The sequence below is a fragment of the Acomys minous genome (assembly GCF_964271855.1).
Source record: "Acomys minous genome assembly, chromosome: 1".
In the NCBI taxonomy this organism is placed as follows: Eukaryota; Metazoa; Chordata; class Mammalia; order Rodentia; family Muridae; genus Acomys; species Acomys minous.
The window spans coordinates 75,209,002-75,223,513 of NC_140483.1; the positions used below are offsets into that span (position 1 = coordinate 75,209,002).

The 14,512-nt window shown below is 35.6% G+C and overlaps 1 long non-coding RNA gene across 1 annotated transcript; it reads left to right on the forward strand.

Moving 5' to 3' along the window:
• Window positions 1–3,501: 3,501 nt before the first annotated feature.
• LOC311593627 lies at window positions 3,502–14,092 on the forward strand. The gene is made up of 3 exons (XR_014777788.1): window positions 3,502–3,749; window positions 6,320–6,386; window positions 13,908–14,092. It is a non-coding gene; the product is annotated as an uncharacterized lncRNA (long non-coding RNA).
• Window positions 14,093–14,512: the final 420 nt, after the last annotated feature.

Consider the following 14,512-nt stretch of genomic DNA (forward strand, 5'->3'; position numbering starts at 1 on the left):
AATCAGTTTAAGGATGTTAGGGAGTGCACATCTTCATGGACAGAAAGGCACAGCAACAGGATTATGAGACAGTTCCTTGCTGGATTCACAATAAGGAGCAAAAGCAAATGAATGCTAGTTCTCAGCCTGTTGCCCATTTTTATTCACTCTGAGAAACCCAGGCCAAAAAATGGGACCACTCACTTTTAGAGTAATTCCTCACACCAAACTAAGCTCAATGCACAAAGCCACACATTAGCATGTCCAGAGATTTGTTTCTTAAGTGCTTATGTATCCAGTCACATTGGAAATATCTACCATCATATGCTATAATTTTCAATGTCATCATCTGAATAACTGTACTAAAATTCTCATTATCAGTCATGCTTATGGGATATTTTTTGATATACTATGTGTTCTCTCCACCCTGATGTGGCCTAGTTATTCTCTATTTATTGTGGAATTTATGAGAACACTCAGAATTGAAGTGTGTAAGAGGAACTTGGGCTGGAGATAAAAGGAGCCATAATAGCAACAAGGGATGAACAAAAAATGAGCTATAGCAAAAAAAAAAGTGTTGCTTTCCAATGATGTTGTAAGAACTGAGTTTAAAGGTTAAGTGATCCCAAAGCAGGAATGCAGAGTGCCATTGTAGAATATACTGTTCACAGAGACACAGCCATGTCTGAGTCAGGGTACTCCTGTCAGTTTCTGGCTGAGGAATTTGCTAAGGAGCTGTCAATATGCATTCTGTTCAGTCATGCTACTACAGAGGCCTCCATTGCAAAGAGAAAATTCGGCACTTGATAACTGTTAAATGCTGCTGTGGAAAGTATGGTTGTGACAGTTGGGGAAACTCCCATGAACATAAAAGAAGTCTGCCTTTTTTGCTTTTTTCAGACTCAAAGAGAGGATTCTATCATGTACAGTCTTTCTATCAATTTGCTACAAGGTAGAGTCATTTAACAGGGAAACTTAATTGAGAAAATGTCTCTATCAAATTGATCTCTAATTTTCTGGATTATTTACTGATGTGGCAGGGCCTGGTCCATTCTGAGTGGTGCTACCCCTGTGCAGGTGATCTGAGATAGTAGAGTTGAGCAAGTTAGGCAAGACATGATGACCAAGCCATAGCCTCTGTTTAAGTTCCTGCTTCCAGATTCCAGCCTTGATTTTCTACCTTGAGTTATTTCCATGCCTTCTTTTCCATATAGATTATGAGCTGTAAATTGAAATAAAACCTTACCTCTTCAAGTTGCTTGTGGCTATCATGTATTGTCATAACAATAAAAACAGATTAAGACACTGACTTTGAATAACTAAAACAAATGGATTTTTCCATCCAAATGATGCTTTACTGTGCTACATATGACAATCAAATTGGAAAGTTTAAAATATAATATCCTGACTCCAATGTATTCCTCCCACAGGATTTTCTGGGATGGGCTCTTGGGGTGAGAAATTGCTCAAGCTCACCACAGGATTGCACTGTGCAGCCTGGGCCAAGAAACACTGTTCTTGTTTGATGAATGCATTCATTTTCTTTACAATATCCTTGACAGAAGGCCATTTAAGCTTCTCTTAGAGATTGTTCCTGAGACAACTTTCATATTCTCAGAAGCAAACCATCCCCTCTTGAACAGCACTAATTGTTCCAATTTTATTTTTCTTAGGATGAGCCAAACCTTCCTATGTTTGTTGCATCAGTCATCCTTGCTCTGAAGTTTTGAACAATGCTGAATGAGCCTATTCCATTTTTTGGATGACTTCTATTTAGATATTCAATAGTAACAGTAATTAAGGCCTGAATTTGGCCTTCCTTTTTATATCGTAATTACTCTCAGCTCTTTCAGCACCCACTATTGAAACTCTTTTAATCATATTTGAGTTAGTTTTCCAATAGCACATTATTACTGTAGCATTCTCAATGGAATATTTATTTCTGAACATTAAAATGTGCATAAAAGCAGATGTTACATCAGATGTGTGTATTAACAATTGACCCAATTAAATTATATTGTTCTTAATTGGTTTACTATAAAAATGTAACTCTCAGTACTCAGAAATTGAAAGCAAAATGAAAACCAATGATTTGACTTCTGTGGAAGTGTAGGGAAAACAACTTGTATTTTATTTCCATAAAGAACTCTAAAGGGGACATGTGGGTCTCCTCTGAATGAGCAGAATTATGCTTCTTTTTAAAGGGTGAGCAAGCTATATTTTCCCACCCTGCACAGAAAATGGGCCTGTGAGATACTGCTAAGGGAGTTTATATGATGAAAAAATCCCCCCTGAAGTTAATATCACATGAATGTGTGGATCACAGATAAAAAAGGCACCTTGCCATGATCAGTGATCTTTACCTTGAAATTCGATTAAGAGATAAAGACTACCATAGTCAAATTTAAAAGGGCTTTAAAGAGACAGTTTGTTTTGTAGGAAAATTTGGAGCCATGTAATGTGGCCTAAAAGACAGTGGAGGAGATAAGATGAGTGGAAAAGGCAGAAGTAAAACCAAAAGAATTTCCTTAGGACTCCAGATCTTATCACTACACTAGTCTTCAGAGAATGGGATTTCTTGAAGAACTTCAGTTACCTGAATAATGAAATGTAAATTCAACACAAGGTAGAGGATGTTCTGATATCTATGAATGGTGCAAAATGATGCATGCTCTGGGCCTACATGGAAAGCCCAGTTAAAACACCCATTTTATCTACTTGTTAATAGTTCCTAATGCTAAATGAAGATCACTCAGCTCTACCATGCACGTAGTCATCCAAACTACAGAAGTTGTTTATTACCTCTGTATCTCATCTTTGTCATCTGTAACTGGGAGACTGACCATATTATTATTATAATTATATTAACTATGTTATTAATAATACAAAGCTTTATAAACATAGAAAGTTACCTAGTTTTTGAAAGTCTTTTCCTAAACTGGTTCTGAATATTGGGGTTTCAGATATTCTACCACATACAGTTTTATTTGAGTGCTAGGTATTTCAATTCAGGTATTCATACTTGTATGTAATTTCATCCACTAATTCCATCCCTATTCTATAATTCTCTTTATATTACTGAATGAAGTGATGCAGGATGAAGATCTATGTATTCTGTGATTTCAAAGCTTCTTTTCTCAAGTGTTCTCTGGTGAAGCTGTGTTTTGGACACTTGGGGCACAAATCTTGGATGATGTCATATTCTTTTCCTAATAACCCCACTGCTTTTTCTTTTAAGTGTCTATCTGCTAGTACTTAAATATATCCTTTTTTGGATATTTAGGTTTTTTCTTTTGTTACACAATAGGTAAAATTTAATATTACAATTCCTTCTAGAGGAGAGAAGGTGTCTTCACTGTACCTATCTGGTAGGTCAATTTATGAAGTTGTAAGTTTTATTTTTGCTCATAGTTTAGGAATTTTAGCCATGGTTGTTGATCCAACTGTGTTAGAGCCTACTAGAATGTATCAGAATGGTATTAAGACTTGCCCATTTTCCTTTTTAAGGTAATGGGTCCAGTAACTTAAAAATGGCAAGTAGTTGGAATAAATCTCCACCAAAGTTTTGCATTTTTAAAAGAATTTGGTGGGAATAAACAGCTCATTATCAACTATTAATCATTGTCATAACATCATTTTGGGAAGATTTGAGAAGGGAGATGTGGAGAAGATGGCCATGGACAGAAAATGAAAGAACATGGACTCTCAGCTTCGACTGAGCTACTGGCTTGAAGATTCTGGGGCATGCTATTTCATTTATATTACACAAGGTGAGATGTCTTCTTTCCTCTTTATATTAACTGCTTTGGCTTTATCTAGTTTTTACTACTTCCTGTCTTCTTTGAGAGCAGTATCCATATATATAGGATAGAACAAGATGATAGTGTACATAAGGTAGAATTCTATTATTTGCATATTTGTGGCAATAATGTTGACATGCTTAATATTTTTACATTTAAGAGAATTATTTCTTATGTTGAAAGACTATTTTCCATGTGTTTAATTTTATTAATAGTAAAATACATGTTGCAGACATAGATTTTTATTTTCATAGCTGTCAGATAGCTACGTATAATTCCTCTTAACAAAGTTTCATTCTGTGGAAAACACATGAGATGTCCCTCATTGTAAAGGTAAACATGAGGAGCAATTTTTAGCTCTAGCATGCTAGGTATGTGAATATCAGATTCCTTATGAACTATAAAAGGAATTATGAGTTCTTCATATATATATTTGTCTGTTAAAGGGATATATACAGAGTAGTTTGATGATGGTTGATTTTATTTACTTGACAGCAAAAGGTTTTCAGCTATCTCAGTTTGTTGTTGAAGCTGAGAAGATTTTAGTTTTCTTAAGCAGTGGTCGGAAAATTTTCTGCAAAAAGACATACAGTGAACATGTTTGGCTTTTCAGGCCATATGGTTTCTGTCACAGTTACTCAACTCTTCTGTTAGATCAGTAAACTGAACAGTATGTAAATGTATAAGTGCAAGACCAGCCCAGTCAAACTCTAATTGCAAAATTAGGTAGCAGGTAAAATTTTACCTCCAGATCATAGTTATCTATCCACTGACCTTATTCAGTGAAAAGATCAATTGAAATTTCCTGCCAATTTTCTCCAAGACCAACTGTTTTGCCACTGCTGAAATTATTTATCCATACTGAGTTCTACTTTTCTTCCTCTGAAAAAAAAAGGGTTCGTAAAAGTGACTCTGTGTTTTCTTCCACAGCTCACAGGTGGCATTCTGTGATGTCAGCTTTCAAAGACAAGGACTTAACTAAACATAAATGAGGACCAAAATAATCTTTACTGAAAATGTGTGTGTGTGTGTGTGTGTGTGTGTGTGTGTGTGTGTGTGTGTGTAGGTAATAGTGGCCATGAGCATGTGTATGCATTTATTTGGAAGACAAATATCAATGCCGGTTTCTTTAATCAGTCTCTATCTTAACTAGGCTCCTGCAGTTTTATTTCTCTCTCTTTCCTGAACCATTGTTTTACTTGGTGCTGGGATCTAAACTTAAGTCCTGTGCTTACTCAACAGGGGCTTTATTGAGTGCCCTACCTCTCTATCTTCAACAACAACTGTGAGAGTAAATGTTGTTAATCTAGTTCTGTGCTGCCTGGCATTTGTTGAATCAGTAATTTTGGGTCTGTGAGGGTTAAGATCAATTGACCACTACACAGAAGCAACAAACTATAAATTTTGAGCATGTAGATGAGAAGAGTAGTGGTATAATCAAATAAAACTTACAAGAATGTTAATTTGACACACACCTAATTATAGACATAATGTAAATTTGAAACAGGGTAATTAGATATAAATGGTAGGCCATTGACATAATAATGATTGCAATTAGCATTGCTGCTGCAAAGACAGACCCTCTGCTAAGCTTTACATTTCTCACTTTTTTTTTTAGTTCCTAAGGACTTATAAATACCCATCATGATTGACAGACTGTATAACTAGAGAACACAGGCCTTTAGAAATTTGTGACTAAAATGCTGTATTTGATTTTGTAAATTTAGATGTTTCCTTAGAGTGTCTGCATTAAATCTTGTCAGTTTTCCAAAAGGTTGATGAGGATCACCTGCAAAAACAATTCATGATGCTATACTAAAAGCATTACTGATTATAAATAAAGCATTAAGATCAGAGTAAACATCAATTAGGAAAGGAAGCATAGCCAATACAAATGACTAAGCACTGTGTTCCTTCCAACCATAATCAAGTGGTAACATTTGTGAAATAATTACTTAATGTGTCAGTTCATTTATGATTTTTATAACAGTTCTAAAGTCCACTATCTAATTCCCATTGTACAGATAGAGCCAGGGAGATATAAATATGCTAAAGGGCTCCAAATAGTAAATGAGTAGAGTGGAAAACTAGATCTGGATGACCAATGTCATGTTTTGTGGTACAGAATAGGATGGGATCTAGAACAACATGATGATATGAAAATGGCAAGCTTAAAATATGGAGAAAATAAACCTTTAATTAATGTCATTTAGAACAGTAAGGATTATGAAATAAATATGAGTGTCTATATAAACACTGATACTGTCAGGAGCTATGTGAAAACTGTTCCTAATGACTCCAGAAATTAATTGATGAAAAGAACTGATTTAATGAGTTTGTAATGATGAAATACTTCAAAATGTATCAAACAAGTAGGCATCAATGCAATTATTTAAAAAACATAGTTGGGGTGTTTTTGTTTTAGTTTTTGCTTGTTTATTTGTTTGTTTGGTTTTAGTATGGAAACCTTCCTTGGTTTTAAATGGTATCTAGTCTTTAAAGAAAGAGAACCTGGAAAAATTATCATTTCCTGTTCATAGCAAAAGAAGGAAAAATAAAAGAAGACAAAGGAAGAAAGAAGGAAGGAAAGAAAGAAAAATAAAGCAGGTAAATTCAACTTAGGATTTGAAGAGTTAAAAAATGAAATAGGCAAATGGTAAATGAAATGTGCAGCTGTTGACAGGACTTGTGGTGCTGTGACAGAGAAGTGTTCTGGCATGACTTGTGTGTTATTGACTACATAAGTACTTGGGTATGTCCCATTTATAAGCACACATCTCTATGAGAACCCCCTTTAAATCAGTGTTGGGATCTGTAATTATTTCATTAACAGAGTGACGAGCGACATTATACAGTTATTACTACTTGATGTTGATCATCTTCATATAAATAAATTATATTCTAAAGAAACTTCAAATAAAACTGTGCATTCTTTTTTTTTTTTTTTTTTTTTTTTTTTTTTTTTTGGTTTTTTTGAGACAGGGTCTCTCTGTGTAGCCTTGGCTGCCCTGGACTCACTCTGTAGACCAGGCTGGCCTCGAACTCACAGCGATCCGCCCGCCTCTGCCTCCTGAGTGCTGGGATTAAAGGCGTGCGCCACCACGCCCAGCCCCAAAACTGTGCATTCTTTTTATTGTTAATCCCAACTGTCAATGCAGTGAGACCTAGAATCACTTGAGTGGCAGGCATCTGGATATGCCTGTGAGTGACTAATGTCATTAGTTTAACTTTCAATACATATGCTTGATGTGGGTGACAACATTCCCTATGCTGGGATGCTGAGATGACCAGAGGAATGCATTACTCTCTGGTTCTCAACTTTCTATGCAATGTGACCAACTAAATCAACTTGATGTGACTTTCCAGAAGAAAGGACTTGTAATCACTCAGTGTGAGTCAAAATAAACCCTTTTACCTTTGTTTTTTTCAGAACATTTTGAAAGAAGAGCAAAAGAAACTAAGAGAGCCTTTATTAAGTATAAGCATCCCCCAACATTTCAAATATCACCTTGTGCTAACATTAAACCACATATACCACTACTCTTACTTTATTTGACTATGGTGACAACAATTATGTAGTCATATGTTTCATTATCCTCATTTCATAGACAGTAAATCAAACCATAAAGCTTCAAATCACTTCTTTGGCCCTGCTTAGGTCAAGGTTCAGAACAGGGTTTTATATTTACAACCTGAGGAGAATGGTCCAATTATTGCTTTAGTCTTTCTCTGGTTGTTAACACAATGCAGATTCAACCATCACTAATTTGGAAATTACACCATTTTTACTCAAATTAAATAACACCTCCCTTCCTCTTTATTGCTAACATGCTGCTTTCCAAAGCATAAAATGATGCCTGAAATGTAGAAATCACAACTAGGGAAAAAGAACACGACGTTTTGAATGACAATTTTATCTTAAATGATCAAATGTGGAAATCACTAATTGTTGCCTTTGTGAAAAGGAGACTAGGGAATATTCACCTACTATGGTCGGTAAGAATCTTAAACCTAATATCAGTGAGTAGTCTGCATATATTTCATTTAAAATATTTATTTAGTGTGTATGCACACACATGCATACCTACCAAAAAATGTATGTGGTCAACACATGATGTCATTCAGAGTTGACTCTCTCCTTTTTTTTATGTGGATCCTAGCGATCAAATTCAGGTAATCATGCTTGGCAGCATGTATCCTTACATCCTGAGCTATCATGCCAGAGCAGTTGCATATATTTCTAAGCATATATTCTTTGGTTTTCTCCATGGTACTCGGTCCTTACTACCAATTATATATGCAAATATCAATACAGAGGTAGGAATGTTACTGAAAGGCTGAGTATTATGAAACTAAATTTTCTCTAAAATCAATATTATTCTCAAAGTTGACTAAAATGGATCCTGATTTTTACATTGAGAGTATAACTTTCAAACATTATTTGACTGGAATATTCTTGGCCTTCTCTGTTTTCCAATTCATTTCTCCAGATTTCTGGTGTTTCCTACCTTTTCATGTGAATGTGAACAAATGAATTTAGCCATATGTTTTCATGGATGTATGTGCATGAGAAATCAGGAGGTCAGAATTTGGCATCTTTCTCAATTACACTTCATTGTATGTTTTTTAATCAGAGACTCACCCTGAAGCTTACAGATTCTTCTTTCCAGACTAAAGAACAAGCCTCAGAGATGTTCTCTGCTTTATCTAGATTACAGGAGCACATGATTGAAGCTGGATTTTACATGGGTCTGGGGTGTGAACACAAATGTTCAAGTTTGGTGTAAGACATTTTATTAACTGACACATGGCTTCTCAAATTTTAGTAATAACATGATGACAAATAACATTTAATTTCCTTTCATGAAAAAAGACCTCCTCTTTCTTTTATCTTCAAATTATTTCCTCCGTAACCAGTTTTTCTAAACTAAAAAATGCCTCTCAACTATACACAGAGCTTTAACATTTTTAACACTTCTTCCAAGATCTATTACTTCAATGACCTACCTAAAATCTATCTCAAAGCATTCTCTCCTTACAGCTTTCTTTCTTGCTAGTGAACATCTTAGTGGATTTCAGAACATGGTAGTTCTCCTAGCTTTCCTGGCTTCAGTGCATGTTGCAATCGTCCAGTGCCCATGAAGAGACTTGCAAAGACCACACATATTTTGATGTCATACTGAGTAAGAAAGCTATCCATACCACAACCCCATGCTCAAATGGAATTTAAACACCCTAAAATAAGTTGACTATCCTCACACCACTGCTTATACAAGTGAATAATTTAACTCAGTAAATATTACACAAAGAATATATGAAAGTTGGAAGGGAACTGGATGAAATGAATATTGCCAGAGGGGGACAGATGATATAGGGGAATGAGGGGAAGTCATGGTACAAATGTATGATATAATAAAGTGTATATTTTTAAAGGAAAGTAACTGGAAATATAGCTCAGCAGTTAAGAAAAACTAGTGGCTCTACTTTTAGATGACCTAGTTTGGTTCTCATCACCTTCGTGGAAGCTTACAGTTATCTCTATTTCCAGGTCCTGAGACACTGATGCCTTACTGTGGTCTCTGTCGGACATGCAGACAAACTCTCATATATACAAAATATAAATAATAAAAATATTTTTTAAAAAATGATGAATGCAGAGACTATTTTTAATCACATGCATTTTTGTGCTTCTTTTAAAAGTAATATCTTTTGAGCAAGTGATATTTCAACAGATACCTAAATAAAGTGAGAACAAAGTTTAGAAAAAAAGAGTTTTCTGTAGAGGAGACAATCCACCATGGCAGGGGGTCTCAGTAGATCTTCAAAGATGAAAAGTTGATAGGCACTAGAGAATGGAACTGTGGAAAGTGTGAAGGTTAGAGAAAGACAGCAAAGAAGGACACATGAAGAAATGTGAATTTCATTAGAAATACAATACACACCCACTGAAGGTTTTCAAACAAAGTTATCAATGCTATTTAGATATCCTTCAGCTCAGGTGGGAGACCCTGCAAAGACAGGCCTTAACTGCTGAAAGTGAAGCCTAAAGTTTGCTCTGAGCTTCTTTACAAGTGAATAGAGCATATTTGTGTGTGTCAGAAGATGGAACACCAGAAGATGGTAAAAGTCTTGACAGACAGACCAAGAGGATGGTGTCATACAGGGAGAAAGTTGTTCCTCAGACTGTAAGATTTTTCAAGGGGACTAATGAATATATGATGTGCATGAGGGGCTGGATTTCAATTGTAAATTTTGGATACATCATAGAGCCCTGTTACTGCAGGAATGACAGGAGCCACTTGAGTGAAATTAACAGAGTAGTTTGCACAGTCAATTTTTTGTTTTGTTTTATTTGTTTTACTTATTCAATTGCTTGGTGTATAATCTTGTTCTGTCACTAAACCCCATTGTGACCATTTTATTTAAATGAGTATATGGAAAGTTGTTTAGCTCATATAATGTTTTGATATTTAAATTATGTGAAAAGGCATCAAAAATACAGATTATTTGATTCAGGAAATTAGGCTTAAATGCTTAATCTTGGCCACAATTTACATTTTTAATATGTATCTCCCTTTCTAAGTGTATATATGTACACATCAACTGACATGTAGATATGAAAGCACATGTGCTTATGAAGGCCTGAGATTAGTGTCCGGAATCTTTCTTACTTGCTTTTCACATTATTCATTAAGGCAGTATCATTAAGTTTATCTGAGAGCTCACCAATGCCTGCTATCAAGCCAGATATCTACCTCTCGGGATTCTAAAAGCTGGTATTACATCCTGTTGCCAGACCCATCATTTATAAGTTCTATTCTCTGAATCTAAAGTCTAATCTTCATTGTTGAGTGGGAAGTGGTTTCTCCATTGATTCTTCTCCCTAACCCACATTTTCTTTTTCACAATTTAAGAATATCTATTTTAATATGATGTATAAAACATATTTATTACCCAGTCAATGTTAAGGAGTAATGACATAACCAAATAATTACTATTGTACCTCCATCTCCCTGTAGGAAACATTTCCAGAGTTCTGGAATGCTAGGCTCTACAAAAAATACTCCTATTGTCATGTACCCATTAAAATTTGTTCACATATTTATTTATTCATTCATTCTCCTTTTGAGAAAAGGTTTTCTTACCTAGCCCAGGTTAGTCTCCTGACTTAGCCTTCCAGATATGGTTATTGCAAGTTCATACTACTACTATTCCCATTTGTATGGCTGATTGCTGATACCTAATTTTTGTTAAGAAAAAAACAAAGAAAAACTCAAATGGATCTATGTAAAACCTGGGAATTAAGAAATATTTGCTTTTGTGTTAAATAAGAAATTAAAAAAAAAATAAGGAGGGAGCAATAAAAGCCTAAGTGATGAAGAAGAAATACAGGCAAGATGACTCTACTACCAATTCTAAGGGTTAGTGTAGTAGATTTGTTGTTGTTGTTGTTGTTGTTGTTGTTGTTGTTGTTGTTGTTGTTTTAGCTATGGTATAATAGAGGCAGAATGCTAGTTGTAGAAAACTGATATGTGGATTTGTATCTGCATTTCTGTGAATCTGTTAATGTGTGTGCTGATGTATGACTGAAATGTGTTTTCAGGTCTATGTGTGCATATATGTATTCTTGCAGCTTTTAGGAGTCATTGTTCATGCTGGATGGGCTTTTGGTGACACAGCTACCTAATTCATCCATTCTCCTATAAGTAACTCCTGTAAATTTCAGTGGTCCACTAAGCTAGACTTAGGTTGAATCATTCTTTTAGTCTGTAATTTGTGTCCTATTTAACTAAGATAGAAAAGTTTATGGCATTCCAGAAAATTTACACAATAACAGTACATTGAAATGATGCAATTATCAAGACTGCTTCACCTGACTTCCCAGCATACACACAGTACACTACAAATGCATAGTAGACCACTGTTAGAGTCCATAGTTGCCCCTTCTTTATCTCTTACATATGAATCACAGCCCATTTTGTTTATTTCTTCTTGGATATTGTTTCAGGTTTATTCACAAACATGCTTCCTTCTCTTTCTTTCTTTTTTCTTTTTTTTTGTGTGTGTTGCAAATGTGAAATAAAATTTATTTAGGCAAAGCTCAAAATGAGAGAAAGAACCTGGAACCTTCAGGACTACATGACTTATATCAGGTACAAAGTGTCTTCTTGCACTGCAGCCAGCTTTCTAGTGAAGAGTGGAATTGCCAGGTAAACATTGAATACCTTGTGGAGTTAAAATTCCTAGGCCATGAATGATTTTTTTATTAAGTGTGTTCTAAATATCACATGGGATACACTTGCATTTCACATTGCTTATATGTAGTTTGAGTTTAACTTAATACTTTATGGTTTTTACCTGTGAATCCAGCAGCTTTAATACAGCATTCTACTACCCAGAATGCTCAGTGTACTTAAGGGATGAGATGGAAGATATCTCTGTGTCTCTGTACCCAAGATATTTCCTTAGTTAGAAAACAGGCTTGCTTAAAACCAGAAGAGTTTTGAATCCATTGCTTGTTCTTAGACAGATCTCTGTGATTCAAACATGCTTACTTTTCAAATTTACAATAAACATTGAAGGCACAAGTCACACTTTGTGCTTGTTAGTTTTTATTGTTAACTTGACACAACCCTGAATCATTGAGATGGAAGAACTTGATCAGAAGAATTGCTTGTGGCCATGCTTATGAGAAAATGTGTTGATTGACAATTGATATGGTAGGGCCCAATCCACTGTGGGTGACACCATTCCTAGGCAGATGGGCCTAGGCTATATAAAAAATTGCTGAAAATGAAACTGGGAGCAAATTAATAAGCAGAACTACTTCACGGTTTCTGCTTCAACTCCTATCCTGTCTTATATCAGTAATGGACTGTGACCTGAAAATATAAGCTAAAATACACTAATTACTTCATTGCCAGAGATGCTTTTGGTCAATTTTAGTCATGATGCATGTCACAACAACAAAAATTAAATTAGGAGAGTCATTATTTCTTTTACATGCATGAACAAACATCACATGGGCACTTTTACTTCCTCCTGTGTGGGTTGTGGTACATTGGTTTCTTGCAGGCTAAATATAGAACCTGCCCAGAAACTGTGCATATAATATTAATATAAATATTCATAGCAAGACATGTGCATGCAGCACTATAGTGAATATATAAAACAGAAAACTTAGTTCACTATAAGATGAATTAACTTTAGGGAAGGAAAAAAACAATGAAGAAAAGTATTCATTTGGAAAAAGAACCTCTTACATGAGTGAAGTATTGATAGAAATGCTCTTGAGTTATGAATAGAAACATTTGGAATTTGTTGTGAAGTATCGAAAATAATTATCGATAAAATATTGTGATTTGTTATTTTTTTATTATGAGAAACTATCATTTTATTTCCTTCTTTAATCTTATTTTTGAATTTTTTTGTTTTTCTGATTATAATAAAATTGCGTCATTTTCCACTTCCTTTTCCTCTCTCTGAAAGCTCCACATCCTCCTCTTGGTTCCCTTTTAACTTGATGACCTCCCTTTTCATTAAAATACAAATTGATAACCTTGTTATATACCTCCACTAAAAACCACCTAAAACCCTAGTAACTAAGCCTGTAAAAACTATTTTGATTATAAAATAAAAATAAGGCACCTGATTACTGCACCTTGTTTTGCTGTCTGTCCATTTAACAATCAGTAGAGAGCAGTGACAAAGCTTTTGCTGAACATAGAGTCCAAGTGACTAAACAGCTAACATGAAGGGGAAACAGTGAGGGCAGCAGATCATGGTTGTAGGAGTTAAGAGCACCGGAGCCAAGCACTGACCCTTTCCAGGAGACACAGAGCTGCTTTTTGCTATTGTGTCTATGGGAAGGGCAATGTGCCAAGCCCTTCAAGAAAGCATCCATGTCTCCATGTCGAGTAAATGGAGCCAGCAAACACATGTAGAAGAACTGGTTGCATGCTCCAATTTGGATAGAGAAAGCAGAGGTATGTGTTAGGAAGGGAACTGCAATCTGAGGATGAAAGTGTAGGAATTGTTTGAGTACTCACCAGATGGGCACAGATATACAGGAACTCACTTTCAGAGCTGGCCTTATATTTTCTTCAATTTTCTCTTTCCTTCTTCCAGAATGGCTTGGGGTTGATTCCTGCTTCAGGCGCTGACATGACCTTGGATTTTCTCTGAACTCATTGCCTTAGGAGAATGCCAATATGGTTAGACTTGTTCATTTGGCATGATTTAGTACCTGAGTGAGCCTTCCAAAAGCCTTGCCAATTTTAGCATTGTGGGAAGACGCTTCTCAAATGAGTGGTGCGCAGGTATGTCAGCAGAATTCATCCCATTAAATCACTGGTGAATTGCCATTGTATAAATAACAAGTAAGGGCTCTGGAGCTCTGAATGTCCACTGCCCAATAAACTATGGGCTTCTTCTTAAGCATCAGTGGGGTAAAACTTTGCAATTATGAGATGCACTGGGCTGACTGCAGGGTCACAATGAAATATGCAGACTTTTCCACAGTGTGTGACTGTCCTCCACGGTGAAGGGTAATGAGAGGAAGGCCACCGAGGATTAAGGAGGAGATGCTGGGCTGCCTGAGCCATAGAGTAATGACTTTTTAATGTGACGGACAGGGTTTGCTTGTAGCCTCACTTTGATCCACCAGCCACATTAGAAGTCTCTTGACTTCTATGCCCATCTCCTGTATGCCACCCTTAAGTTTGATTTTTTTG